Below are 12,223 nucleotides of genomic sequence, written 5' to 3'. Positions count from 1 at the left end.
AGTTTCCATGTCCTACACTGTGGTGCCCCCGACTGTGAACCCCCTTATCTACAGCCTGAGGAACAGGGACCTGAAGGCTGCCCTGGGCAGCCTAAAGGGGACATTTCCCCAGCATCCATTCTGGGAAAAAATCTCTGTGTCCATGTATTAATAATCCCCTACCACCCCTTTGAAAGAGGAATTGCCCTTAGACATATCCATATATATCACTACCCAGAGTCCCAAAGAACAAGTCTGGATATTCAGGATTTGTCAAAGTCTGGGAAGTTGGCTAATAAAAGTAGGTAGTGAGTGGCAATGCATTCCCTAGGAGGCCTAATGGCTCAATGGCATGTGAATGGGTGTCACATGACCTGAGTTCTAATCCCAGCTCAGCCACTGGATTGCTGTGTGATCTGGCGTTAGTGTCTTACCATTCCTGGGCTCTCACAACCGCTTAGACTCTGAGCCCTTGTGGGACAGGAAACATGTCCGTTTGGATTGTTATTTCATCTTTGGGCTGTAAGCTCATTGTGGGCACGGTTGGTATCTACCAACTCCATTGTATTATACTCTTCAAAGCGATTAGTACAATATAATGTACACAGTAAGCACTCAACAAATACCATCGTTCGATTGAATTATTTATCATCACGTGGCACAAACTTGGACACAGAAATTGTTCACACCAAATAATAAAAATAATAATAATAACGGTTTTTGAAAAGAGACAGAGGCATTCACCGATGGAACTCTAGTTTACAGAACCCGGGTTAGTAAATCATCACAACAGGAGGAGCCATTTCCATCTTATTCTTCTTCAATCCAGGAATTTCTCCTTCCCATCACCCCATTCTCAAAACCTTAGTCCCCTGCCCCACCCCACTCAGCCTGGGAGAGTATCATAGAATGGATTCAGAGTAATCTCTTGGTCTCTCTAGATTTGCAAACAGAAGGTGTCAGAAAACGTAATCGATCAGAAGAAGATGATTTTCTAAAGTTGTATATGAGATGAAGCTGGAACCACCCACAGTTGATGTAGATTGTCGGTAACATTAGAAACCTTTGGGATGTTGGGATGCAGATGCTGTTGTTTCCATGGGAACCCTGAGGTGCAGCGCCATTACTGCAGCTTTAGGGACTGGGCCTTTATCTTTACAGGACCTCAGGGACCTCACAGGCAGAGGATTTTGGCATCTGCCAGGACACGAGTTCCCACCTGAGTCGATCCTCCAGGCGTTCCCCACAGAGCAGTGGATGCTTTATCTTTGGGGATGGGAGACTCTCTGAAGAACATCTCCATGCCCACAGGAGATGAGATGGTCTGAGGGTGCCACGCTGCCCCTGCCTTAATAGCCAGTTGTAACCAAGAACTGGAGTGGAGAGAGGACCATCCCAAGCCACCAGAGGCCAGATCACTCCGGCCTTACACTGCCCCAGTGAGTGTGACCGGGGGTGTTGGAGGGGGAGAGATAGACCATGATGGGGATGCAAGAGATGGAGCGATTCAGGGGAAATGCTGACACATAGGGCCGGTGTCGGACTTTGGGGCAGGGTTACATCCTCAGAGGGGCAGATGGGCTTTCAGGAGGGTCAGTATTTGACAGTGCAGTAGCCCCAACCATCACTCGTCTCCCCTTCTTCCTCTACCTCCATCCAGTTAACATGCTTAGCTGGGGCTCTGCAGCACAGCATCAGCATTATGCTGTGGTCACTTAGGCCAGGAGGGAGGGGCTCCTGGACGTCAGAAAATGTTTCTGGTGAGAAATGAAAGGGAGGGAATGAGAGAGTGTGATTGGTTTTAGACCACAAGCACTATCCTCAACTCCTCCATGCAGGAATTTTGGGTGAACACAATAGAGGTAATCAATCAATCAATCAATCAATCGTATTTATTGAGCGCTTAATGTGTGCAGAGCACTGTACTAAGCGCTTGGGAAGTACAAGTTGGCAACATGTAAAGACAGTCCCTACCCAACAGTGGGCTCACAGTCTGAAAGGGGGAGACAGAGAACAAAACCAAACGTACTAACAAAATAAAATAAATAGAATAGATATGTACACGCAAAATAAATGAATAAATAAATAAATAGAGTAATGAATATGTACATACATATATACAGGTGCTGTGGGGAAGGGAAGGAGGTAAGATGGGGGGATGGAGAGGGGGACGAGGGCGAGAGGAAGGAAGGGGCTCAGTCTGGGAAGGCCTCCTGGAGGAGGTGAGCTCTCAGTAGGGCCTTGAAGGGAGGAAGAGAGCTAGCTTGGTGGATGGGCAGAGGGAGGGCATTCCAGGCCAGGGGGAGGACGTGGGCCGGGGGTCGATGGTGGGACAGGAGGGCTGAGTAGGTGAGAATGAAGTTGTCGTTAATGTAACTTGGTGATAACAAGGGCCTTTCTCCCGGGGGGTCGGGGGGGAGAGTCAGTCAGGACCGGACCAGGAAGGGGAGTTGGGGGGCACTGTAAGGAAGGTCGCTTAAGTGCGGGGGGGGGGAAGCAGGGGGCGTCTATGGCGGCGCTCGGAGGAGAGGAGGCTTCCGGGAGCAGCAAAGGCCACGCGGTGTGATGGCGGGCGGGCGGGCCTCTCGGGAACGGAGTCCTGGGCGTCAATGGCGGGCCTCTCTGGCGCTCTGAGGAGAGGATCCTTCTGGGAGCATTGGGGTCCATGCGGTGTGAAGGCGGGCGGGCCTCTCGGGAACTGAGTCCCGGGCGTCTATGGGGTCGCTCTGAGGAGAGGATCCTTCCGGGAGCAGCGGGGGCCACGCGGTGTGATGGCGCGCGGGCAGGCCTCTCGGGAACGGAGTCCCGGGTGTCTATGGCGGCGCTCTGAGGAGAGGATCATTCCGGGAGCAGCGGGGGCCTCGCGGTGTGATGGCGGGCGGGCGGGCCTCTCGGGAACGGAGTCCCGGGCGTCTATGGCGGCGCTGTGAGGAGAAGATCCTTCCGGGAGTAGCGGGGGCCACGCGGTGTGATGGCGGGCGGGCGGGCCTCTCGGGAACGGAGTCCCGAGCGTCTATGGCGGCGTGCTCTTCAATCCCTTCCCTCCTGGATTTACCAGTCTGCTGAGCTAGACTGATCCAAAGAATTTACAGCTAGGGGGATATAGGAATGGAAAGGTGGATGCACAGCTTAATATGTGCTTAGTAATGTGAATCTATAGGTAGGGAAGTGCAATGAGCAGTTGTGAACGTGTAAATGCAGAGGTATAATGTGTAATCTGGCCTGATTCGGCATGGGGAGAAGAAACATCAATCTGGGCAAATTTGAAAGGAGAGGGAGATTCGGGAAGAAAGAAAGATCTAAGCCATGTGCTGGTGAAGGGAATGCCCTTTTTCATTCATTCATTCATTCATTCATTCATTCATTCTATCGTATTTATTGAGCGCTTACTGTGTGTGGAGCAGTGTACTAAGCGCTTGGGAAGTACAAATCGGCAACATATGGAGAAGGTTCCTACCTAATAACGGGCTCACAATCTGGAAGGGGGAGACAGACAACAAAACCAAACAAGTAGACATGGGACGGTACTATCAGAATAAATAGAATTATAGCTATATACACATCATTAATAAAATAGAGTGATAAATATGTACAAATATACACAAGTGCTGTGGGGAGGGGAAGGGGGTAGGGTGGCTGGGAGAAGGAATGGGGAGGGATGGAGGAGGAGAGGGAAAGGGAGAAGATCTATTTCCAAGGGCTGGAGGGTAGGTGGTGAAGAGGGTAGGGAAACATGGAGGAGAACACCGGTCAAAAGCCTTGCAGCTAGTGGCAAGGAGTTGATTGGAGTCATCCAGATTTCAGTCCGTTTCATTTTCCTCTGAGAACCAGTCAGATTTGTTGTGTTGGCAGCTGAGTGTGTGTCCAAGGTGGGGTGCAGGAGGAGGCAGTGAACAAAACTTGTTCGGCGGAGGTCTGGAGGGGAGGAGGAGAAGGGAATCTTCTCCCATCACCTTCCAAGGAAAAGTGTGTCTGGGCCCAGGGCGAGGCAAATAGTAATGGTAGTAGTAAGGGGACCTGGGTTCTTATCCTGACTCTGCCATTCATTCATTCATTCAATCGGTCATATTGATTGAGTGCTTACTGTGTTCAGAGTACTGTACTATGCGCTTGGAAAGTACATTTTGGCAACAGATAGAGACAATCCCTACCCAACAACGAGCACGGGGACGTAGGTTCTAATCGTGGCTCTGCCCCTTTTCTGCTGGGTGACGTTGGGCAAAGCACATTGCTTCTCTGTGTCTCAAATACCACATATGTAAAATGGGAATTGAGTGAGTCTCACAAGCCTTGAAGATAATTATGAGAGGTTTTTGTTTCGTGTGAAAAGATACATGGTGCCAGCCAAGGGTTTGGAGAAGAGATGTTTGAGTGCTTCTTTGTCTATTCTTATGCTATCGTGTCGTCTGTGGCCCATAGCGAATTAATGGACACATCTCTCTGGGAGCGTCCCTTTCTCCAACTGCAAATGTTCTGGTAGTTCATCCATAGTGTTTTCTTGGTAAAAATACAGAAGTGGTGTACTATTGCCTTCTTCCCTGCATTAAACTTTAGTCTCCTCCTCGACTGTCTCCCATGACACTGCTGCCCAGCACAGGCGAGTTTTGACTTGTAGCAGATTGCCTTCCACGGCTAGCCACTCCCCAAGCTAGGAAAGGACTGTGTATGGCTCTACTTAACTGTCCGTCTGGTAGCCGAGACTGGTAGACTACTGCATGCTCTCGAGGTACGATTCTCACTGGGGGTGAGTGATGCTTTAGCAAATAGTTGAATGAATAGATGAGTGGCTAAATTGGCTAAATAGGTGTGGGTTTGTGTGACTGTGAGTATTTATGTTTACGTAACCACAGTCAGTTGAAGCGTGTGTGTGTGTGTGTGTGTGTGTGTGTGTGTGTGTGTGTGTGGCTGGCTGGGGCTTTTCTGCACAGCATCAGCATTATGCTGTGGTCACTGCTGCCAGGAATGAGTTCTGGACGTCAGAAAATATTTCTGGTGGGAAATGACAGGGAAGGAATGAGAGAGTGTGATTGGTTTTAGATCACGAGCATTATCATCAACTTCTCAGTGCAGGAATGTTGGGTGAACGCAATGGAGGTTAGAGATTCAATACCTTCCCTCCTGGACTTGCCAGTCTGCTGGGTTAGACTGATCGAAAATAATTCACAGCTAGGGGGAAATAAGCGTGAAAATGTGAATGAAAAGCTTAATAAGTTCTTACATAGTAATGTGAATCTATACTTAGGGAAGAGCTATGAGCAGTTGTGAATGTGTAAATGCAGAGGTGGCATCTGGGCTGATTCGGCATGGGGAGAAGAAACATCAATCTGGGCAAATTTGGGGGGAGATGGAGATTCGGGCAGAGGGTAGGACCAAAGCCATGTGTTGGAGAAGGGAATGTCCTTGGAGAGGCACAGGGAGTAGATCTGCTTCCAAGGGCTGGAGGGTAGTTGGTGAAGATGAAAGGGAAACACGGAGGAGAACACCGGTAAAAAGCCTTGAAGCTAATGGCAAGGAGTTGATTGGAGTCAACCAAATCTCAATCGGATTAATTTTCCTCTGAGAACCACAATCAGATTTGTTGAGTCGGCGGCTGTGTGTGTATCCAAGGTGGGGCAGGGGAGGCAGTGAACAAAACTTGGCCGGCTGAGGTCTGGAGGGGAGGAAGAGAAGGGAATCTACTCCCATTATCTTCCAGGGAAAAAGTGTGTCTGGGCTCAGGGAGAGGCAAAGATTAGTGATAGTTGTAAGAGGACCTGGGTTCTAATTCTGTCTCTGCTATTCATTCATTCATTCAATCATATTTATTGAGCGCTTACCTTGTGCAGAGAATTCTACTAAGCTCTTGGAAAGTACAATTCGGCAACAGATAGAGGCAATCCCTACCCAATAACGAGCTCGGGGACCTGGGTTCTAATCGTGGCTCTTCCCCTTGTCTGCTAGGTGACGTTGGGCAAGGCACTTTCCTTCTCTGTGCCTCAAATACTGCATCTGTAAAATGGGAATTAAGACTGAGCCATAAGTGCTCAGTAAATACCATTGCTTGATCAATTGATGGGTACATACCCCTGCCCCCTCTCAGGATCACACCAGGAGAGTTTCCAGTACTCTACCGGTCTCAGCCAAGGGAGGGAGAGTCAGGAAGAGGGATACCCATTCCATTCCTAGCTTGGGCAGTAGCTAGCGAGTGGAAGGCAATCTGCTACTATTCTGAACGCATCTGTTTTGGTCAGTAGTGGCAGGGGAGAGGGTTGAGGGTGGAGACTCAGGTTTACTGGGTGGAAGAAGGCAATGGTAAACCACTGCTCTATTTTTATCAAGAAAACTCTATGGATACAGTACCAGAGCGCTTGCAGATGGAGGTGAGGCATTCTGGGAGAGATGCATCCATGGAGTCGCTATGGGTCGGAGGCGAATCGACAGCGTAAGTCAAGATGAGCCAGACCACTGCACATATTAATACTATTGAACACTACAGGTGACAAATAAATGCAACAGATTGATTTAATAATAATGACGATGGTATTTGTTAAGCGCTCACAATGTGTGAAGCACTGTTCTAAGTGCTGGCAAACTCCAAAAGGAATTAGTGTTGATTACTTCATCGATGCTATCAATCCATCGTATTTATTACGCATTCATGGTATGCAGAGTCCAACCACTAGACTGTTACCTCCTGGTGGGCAGGAAAATATCTGCCAAGTCCGTTGGATAGAACTCTCCCAAACACTTAGTACTGTGCCCTGCACACAGTGAGTATTCAGTAAATACCATTCAGCTATTGATTGATGTGTTCATATCCCTACATGTATCAATACCATTGAACTCTATAGGTGATCAATGAATACAAGTGCTTTATTCATTAAAATGGGGATCAATCATATTTATTGATCACTTACAGTGTGTAGAACACTGTACTAAGTGCTTGAGAGAGTACAATATGATATAATTTGTAGAAGTGTTACCTGCCCAAAAGGAACTTACAGTCAGGAGGGAATGCTAACGTTTCTAAATTGAAGTTCCGCTCTTCCTTTCCAGGAAGTCAGCATCATCTCCCAGAAATGTCCAACATCACCAGGTTGGCTGAATTCCTCCTCCTGGGGTTCTCTGACATCAGGGAGGGAAGATAAGGAGTTCAGTCTTGGACATATTGAGTTTTAGGTAGCGGGCAGACATCCAGATGGAGATATCCTGAAGGCAGGAGGAGACCCGACCCTGAAGGGAGGCAGAGAGAGCAGGGGAAGTGATCTGGGTGTCATCAGCGTAGAGATGATAGTTGAAGCCGTGGGAGTGAATGAGTTCACCAAGGGAGTGAGTGTAGAAAGAGAACAAAAGGGGACCAAGAACTGACCCTTGAGGAACCCCTACAATAAGGGGATGGGAGAGGAAGGAGAAGCCCGCAAAGAATACTGAGAATGAACGGCCGGAGAGATAAGAAGAGAACCAGGAGAGGGCGGAGTCTGTGAATCCAAGGTTGGATAACGTGTTGAGGAGAAGAGGGTGGCCCACAGTGTCGAAGGCAGCTGAGAGGTCGAGGAGGATTAGGATAGAGTAGGAGCCGTTGGATCTGGCAAGAAGGATGTCATTGGTGACTTTTGAGAGGGTAGTTTCTGTGGAGTGTAGGGGACGGAAGCCAGATTGGAGGGGGTCAAAGAGAGAGTTGGCATTGAGGAATTCGAGGCAGCTGGTGTAGACGACTTGTTCTAGAAGTTTGGAAAGGAATGGTAGGAGGGTAGGTAGTTTGGTAGGTAGTTGTTGTTAGCATGTACTCTCTCAAGCACTTAGTACAGTACTTTGCACACATTAAGCACTCAATATAAATGACTGAATAAATTGAATGAATCAATGAATGAAAACTAAGATATCAAGAATAATGGAGAAAATGGCTATTCAATGTGGTGCCTGTGGAATGAAAAAGCAAAGTGGCTTGAATCAGTTCACATTTTGTGGGGCTAGATAAATCACTTTAATTCGCTTGAGTCAGCACTACTGGTATTTGGTAAGTACACATTTTTTTGAAAAATGTTGGACAAAGCTAAAATGCCCAATGGCCACTCATGCCATCTCACATAAACCATAATCAATCAATGACATTTATGACATCTATTGACAATCTACTGAATATAACTCACTTCGGCCTCAGCTTTGAGGCTTTCCATTCCCTGTCTCCTTCTTATCTACCCCCTTTCTACATATCCCACATTCCATTCTTCTTTTCCTCCAGTCAATTATTATTATTAAATTATTTTGTGCCCAATTATCTCCTCCGAGAGACCTTTCCTGACTAAACTCTTATTTCCTCTATTCCCTCTCCCTTCTGCATCACTCTTGCACTTGGACTTGTACCCTTCTTTCACCCCACCTTCAGCTCCACATCACTTACATACATTTCTATTACATATTTTATTGTCTGTCTCTCTCTGAACATTGTAAGCTCCTTGTGGGCAGGGAATGTACCGACCCACACTTTTGTATTGTATGTTCCCAAGCACTTAGTATAGTGCTATACACACAGTAGGAGTGCAACATATATGATTAATTCTTTAATTGACTGATTGTCCATGTATCCCAGTGGATTAGAAAGCCCTTTAGGGCAAGGAATTCATCTTTTACCCTATTGTAGTCTCCCAAGAATTTGGGAAATGTTCTGGGTGGAGGAATTCATGATAGCCTTTGTTGTGTGGGCAGCATCACTGAACTGTCTTATATCTGCTTGTTACGTCCCCCCTGGGTCAGAGAGAGAAGCCACTGGTTAGGTGTGAAAAGTGCAGTACATTGAATATTATATGTGAATATTTTTGACTTGCAGGATGCATCGATGACTTGGGGGGTGGACTGAATGCATCCAGTGAGTAGGTGGGTAAGGGTGCAGCACAGTGTGAAGGTTTGCTACATGCAGCAAACTTGCATCTGAGTGCCAATGCTGTGCTATGGTGCCATAGCCCGGAATACAGGTGCTGGGGTAGCCGCAGTTGAACAGCAAATGTAGGAGAGCCTTGTGAGAGATGGGAGGCACTGTACTGGCTAATGGTTTTCCTCCCACAAGCCCACCTGCCCTGCTGGGGGACTCAGACCCAACCTGAAATCCAACTTGTGCCCCAAGTGCGAGGGCTCCCTCGACTGGCTCCATCTCACTCACTGACCTGCTGGTCCCTCCCTGCCTGTCGTGGTCACACTCACCAAGGCAGTGTGGGGCTGGGAGGTGCTGACTTCTGCCTGGTTGGGATGATCCCCTCTCTCCTCAGACTCCTAGGTGCAGATGGCCATGAAGGGATGGTGTGTTGCCCTCAACCTCTCTAAGCTCTGCTGCATATATTGTGTTGCTCTCCAGACAGTCCCCTTTCCCTTTAAAGCAGCTGCTGTACCATGGGGGGGGGGGGGGGGGGGCGGGGTCCCTGGAGGACCGACCTGGTGCCTGTGAAGGGATCTAATGGCTTGGGTAATGTAAGAAACTTCTAGTCCTGTGGTCCCTTGAGACCCATAGAGACAAAGTCCTGTACCTGCAGCAATGGAGCTGGCCTGAGAGATTTCCATGGAAACAACAGCATCGGCATCTCAACATCCTGCTTGTTCCATAATGACGGACAATTTGGGTTAACTGTAGGCAGTTTTATCTTCATCTTGGTAATACCCTCTGACAATCAGCCTTTCAGTCAATCAGTCAATCGAGCAATTATATTTTCTGATGTCTTCCAATTGCAAATGTAGAAAGTGAGAGATGCATCTGAATTCATCCTAAGACCCTCACTCAGGTTAGGTGGGGGGATCGGTGTGAGCACGGCTGTGATCTGAGAGGTTCTGTGGGTCAACCTAATCACTTCCACGCTCCTGGAGTCCTTATGTTTGCTCATTTACACTGCATTATGTACTGTGCTGTATCCCCCCACTAGATTGTAAACGCCTGGGGTCAGGAATTACATCTACTAATTCTATTGCACTCTCCCAAGCAATTAGAACTGTGCTCCACACAGAGTTGAGACAATCAATGCAATTGATTGACTGGTTGGTTGACTTGGCAGAGGACCCAAGGCTGAGAGAGGCTGGGCCCCCAAAAGAAGCAGCAAAGCCTAGTGGAAAGAGCTCAGGTTTTGGAGCCAGAGGACCTGGATTCTAATATCATCTCTGCCAACTGCTTGATGTGTGACCTTGAGTAAGTCACTTAACTTCTCTGTACCCCGGTTCCTCAACTGTAAAACGGGAGTTAAATACCTAAGTAGGAGGATTCTCCATCCTATTTAGACTGTGAGCCCCATGTGGGACAGGGACTGCGAATGACCTAATTAAAATGTATCTATTCCAGAGCTTAGAAATTGCTTGACACATAGTTTGTACTTAAGAAATACCATTTAGAAACCAAATAAAACAAAACAAAAAGACCGGCCATAGCCACGAAAGAAGCCATATCTGCACCAGAACTGAGAGGGACCACATGAGAATCAGATTGTCTGGTATGAAATGAAATGACAGGCCACTCTCCAAACACATTCCAGGCATTCCATGGAAAACTCTTAATAAATCTGTTCCACTCGACCTCCCCTCACCCATCCCTCAGCCCGTCCCCCTAGTGCCCACTGCTTCTGTCAGGGGCCATGGAACCTCCCTGTTTCCCGGAGAAGGCTCCCAAGGCCTCCGCAGTCTCCTGGAGCACTGAGAGAGGGGAATCAGTCAATCGTATTTATTGAGCACTTACTGTGCATTTAGGTGAGTACAGTATAATAGAGTTGGAAGACCCATTCCCAGCCTACAAGGAGTTTACAATCTAGAATCCAACCCCAATTCCCCATTGTTCATTCATTCATTCATTCAATCGTATTTATTGAGCGCATACCGTGCGCAGAGCACTGTACTAAGCGCTTGGGAAGTGCAAGTTGACAACATATAGAGAGGGTCCCTACCCAACAGTGGGCTTCCAGCCTAGAAGGGGGAGACAGAGAACAAAACAAAACATATTAACAAAATAAAATGAATATAATAAATATGTACAAATAAAATAAATAGAGTAAAAAATATGTACAAACATATATACATATATATAAAGGTGCTGTGGCGAGGGGAAGGAGTAAGGCGTGGGGGGTGGGGGGAGTAGGGGGAGAGGAAGGAGGGGTCTCAATCTGGGAAGGCCTCCTGGAGGAGTTGGGCTCTCAGTAGGGCCTTGAAGGGAGGAAGAGAGCTAGCTTGATGGATGTGTGGAGGGAGGGCATTTCAGGCCAGGAGGACGACGTGGGCCGGGGGCCGACGGTGGGACAGGCGAGAACGAGGCAGGGTGAGGAGATTAGTGGCAGAGGAGCGGAGGGTGCGGGTTGGGCTGTAGAAGGAGATAAGGGAGGTGAGGTAGGAGGGGGCGCGGTGATGGAGAGCCTTGAAGCCGAGGGTGAGGAGTTTTTGCCTGATGCATAGGTTGATTGGTAGCCACTGGAAATTTTTGAGGAGGGGAGTAGCATGCCCAGAGCGTTTCTGGACAACGACAATCCGGGCAGCGGAGTGAAGTATGGATTGAAGTGGGGAGAGACAGGACGATGGGAGATCGGAGAGAAGGCTGATACAGTAATCCAGACGGGATAGGATGAGAGTTTGAACGAGCATGGTAGCGGTTTGGATGGAGAGGAAAGGGCGGATCCTGGCAATGTAGCGGAGTTGAGACCGGCAGGTTTTGCTAAGTGATTGGATGTGAGGGGTGAACGAGAGGGCGGAGTCGAGGATGACACCAAGGTTGCGGGCTTGTGAGATGGGAAGGATGGTAGTGCCATTAATAGTGATGGGAAAGTCAGGGAGAGGGCAGCTATTGGGAGGGAAGACAAGGAGTTCAGTCTTGGACATGTTGAGTTTTAGGTGGCGGGCAGACATCCAGATGGAGATGTCCTGAAGGCAAGAGGAGATGCGAGCCTGGAGGGAGGGAGAGAGAGCAGGGGCGGAGATGTAGATTTGGGTGTCATCAGCGTAGAGATGATAGTTGAAGCCGTGGGAGTGAATGAGGTCACCAAGGGAGTGAGTGTAGATCGAGAACAGAAAAGGACCAAGAACTGAACCTTGAGGAACCCCTACAGTAAGGGGATGGGAGGGGGAGGAGGAGCCTCCCAAAGAGACTGTGAATGAACGGCTGGAGAGATAAGAGGAGAAGCAGGAGAGGACAGTGTCTGTGAAGCCAAGGTTGGATAGCCTGTTGAGGAGAAAGGGGTGGCCCACAGTGTCGAAGGCAGCTGAGAGGTCGAGAAGGATTAGGATAGAGTATGAGCCTTTGGATCTGGAA

The 12,223-nt window shown here is 48.4% G+C and overlaps 1 non-coding gene across 1 annotated transcript; it reads left to right on the top strand.

Annotated features, from left to right (window-relative positions):
- Nucleotides 1–6,048: 6,048 nt before the first annotated feature.
- On the top strand, nucleotides 6,049–6,186 carry LOC119925106. The gene has a single exon (XR_005449775.1). It is a non-coding gene; the product is annotated as a small nucleolar RNA SNORA7 (small nucleolar RNA).
- Nucleotides 6,187–12,223: the final 6,037 nt, after the last annotated feature.

The sequence above is a fragment of the Tachyglossus aculeatus genome, chromosome 2 (assembly GCF_015852505.1).
Source record: "Tachyglossus aculeatus isolate mTacAcu1 chromosome 2, mTacAcu1.pri, whole genome shotgun sequence".
NCBI lineage: Eukaryota > Metazoa > Chordata > Mammalia > Monotremata > Tachyglossidae > Tachyglossus > Tachyglossus aculeatus.
This window is presented reverse-complemented; position numbering and strand designations above follow the sequence as displayed.